The sequence below is a fragment of the Schistocerca serialis genome, chromosome 1 (assembly GCF_023864345.2).
Source record: "Schistocerca serialis cubense isolate TAMUIC-IGC-003099 chromosome 1, iqSchSeri2.2, whole genome shotgun sequence".
NCBI lineage: Eukaryota > Metazoa > Arthropoda > Insecta > Orthoptera > Acrididae > Schistocerca > Schistocerca serialis.
In genome coordinates this window covers 440,945,655-440,948,234 of record NC_064638.1, presented here as the reverse complement: position 1 = coordinate 440,948,234, position 2,580 = coordinate 440,945,655, and positions in this window count along the sequence as shown.

Genomic DNA, 2,580 nt, shown 5'->3' with positions numbered 1-2,580 from the left:
ATCTGAGGCTCAGAAACAATTACATTTACGCAAAGCGGGGGCCACAATCCGTTATCCTTCACACCTTGCTGCTGTTTTACATTTGCCAATACCTGACAGACGTGTACGACAAATTTTGTCATATGACAAAACATCTTGCATTCAAGAAACGACTGCAGAAATCTGCTCTAAAGCGCACACATAAACTATATTGGAGTTTTCTGAAGAAGAAGAAAAAAGAATCATGGGCTTCAGAAGAGAATAGTTATCTGCAATAATGGGAAGACGTTGAATTTAGACGGGCCGGATGGATTTCAGTATTATTGGAATAATCGGTGAACAGAGCGGCAGATAAGAATCAGCAGAAGTTTTGGCGGTGGAAGTGTTATGATTTGGGTACCCATCCGAACTAAAGATGAGTCACGCATTGCTTAGCTAAACACCAGAAAGAACTCTAACATGGACACTGAGATGCTAGAGATAGAATGCATTAAAATGTACGAGGACTTACGGACTAATGTCTAATGTTTCTCAACAAGATAATGCATTTCTGCTATAACCAAAAATTGGTTTCAAGATAAAGATATCGATGTCCTGCACTGGCACACAGTTTACCGTTTACCGAGTTTTGAACCGCGCCGAAAACCTTAAAAGGCAATGGAAGGCAATTTGAGGTCGAATGTGAACAGAAAAGAGCGATACGATAGGGGAGGGCGATAGTTTCACTGCAACTACTAACCCTAACAAAAAAATAGGAACCCTGCCTTTTTACTGTTTGACGTGCATTGTGGTAACGTCACATCATTAACCCCCTCTGAGCCATGACATTTTCCGTATCGATATGGCTATTTGTTCAAGATGAACTTTGATCGGAGAATGAAAAGTTAGTTGCACGACGGTCCTCAACACAGTGGAGACTCAAGACATCAAGTTGAATGTCGGGAGCACGCACGCAGGAGGTGGGCTGCTGTGGACAACGACTGGACCACTTTATTTATGGCAGTTGGCTCGCTGATGGAGAGCGAATATAGGGAAGTGTGGCCGCAACGAGAGAGAGAGAGAGAGAGAGAGACAGAGAGAGAGAGAGAGAGAGGAGGGGAGGAGAGGGGGGGTAGGAAGTAGTTTACGGCTCAGTGAGGTGTGCGGGTTTCGCTGGCCAGTTTAAAGCAATTATTATTGATTCCGGGTCGCTGAAGAAGACATGAAGGCGCCGTAAGGGATCGCTTCGGGAAGTAAGCGGATGTATTGACTTTAGATGTGGCGCCTTGGTAGTAGTCGTTGAACGAGGACATGGCCGTGTATTCCATCCCATTTTGATTTCGCTGAAGGTGTGTCCTTCTTAAAACAGTAACTATGTCTGAGCGTTGTTAACAGTGGGCTGGACCCGTGAAGTGAGCTAGAACATAGCAGATTTTCTAACAGTTTTGTTGTAGGAACTGGGAAGTTTCGATACTTGCAAAATGTTGTGCCATTAAGGTGGTGATTCTTCAATTCCGGGTTTGCTTCGGTTATTAACGTTCGTGTTGCTGGAATTATGATCAGTCATATGTATATGTTTTACAACTATTGTGCCGTTAAGGCAACGTTAAGCGATAATAATTAATCTTGAAACTCCTTCACCTTATTCGTTGATAGTAAAATTTACATGTTCTTGGATTAAAATGTTTACCAAGTAAGAGTGATTTAAGTTAATCTGTTCAATTTATATTTTAGTGCTTAACCCTTCGTTGCCTGCACTATCAAAATACACAAATGTCCGTGTTTTTTGTGATCGACAGTTTAAATAGTAAAAAACAATTTTTTCGTAATTTTAATTTTTTTACGATTTTACAAAAGTGGTACTTCTGGCACTCCAGTTCAACAGTTCTCAGTATAGCACTTTCCCCATGGTAACGAGTCCAAATGTGTTAGAATGCACGAAGTCTACAAGTCAGTGAACATTATGGAAGTAATTACAGTTACCAAATAGAGTTCAGCAAAAATAATTTTATTTTCATTGAAACATGGAAATACTCAACAAAATAAACATCTTGAGTTTGGCCGAGACTGAACCTTTATTTACTACATACATCAGATCTCACTCTGTTTACTGGAAAAGTGAAAAATTAACACCTTTGCTTATATTACATCCTGTGGGACTGATTTCTTCCTTTTGTTGGATGTATTGCTGTCTGTCAGAACTTGATTTGCAGCTCTGGGATTGATATGCTTTGAATTCGTCTGTCCCATCAGGACCTGACCAATAGTTCTTCTAAACTCCAGAATTTCGATCTTTATCTATAGCTCACAGTACAGTTCATAAACAGTCACAAGTACTTTTTGGATCTTTTTACCACCCCCCAAGGAGTATATCAGCGTGGTCCACGAATCCAATGTTGCAACTGTAGCCTTGTGTTACAGAAGAGCACGTAATGTTTATTTTAACGCTATACTTTTGTTTTTTGGAGACAAATATTATTTACGTTTCACGGAATTTGAAAACCAGGCACACAATTTTGTTGTCATTTATCGAAGTACTCCAGTTCCAGAGGATGACGTCCTATAATGAAATTCACCTCTTCATTTCCTTAGAAGGTGAAATGCCTAAAGGGAAGCTTTCCT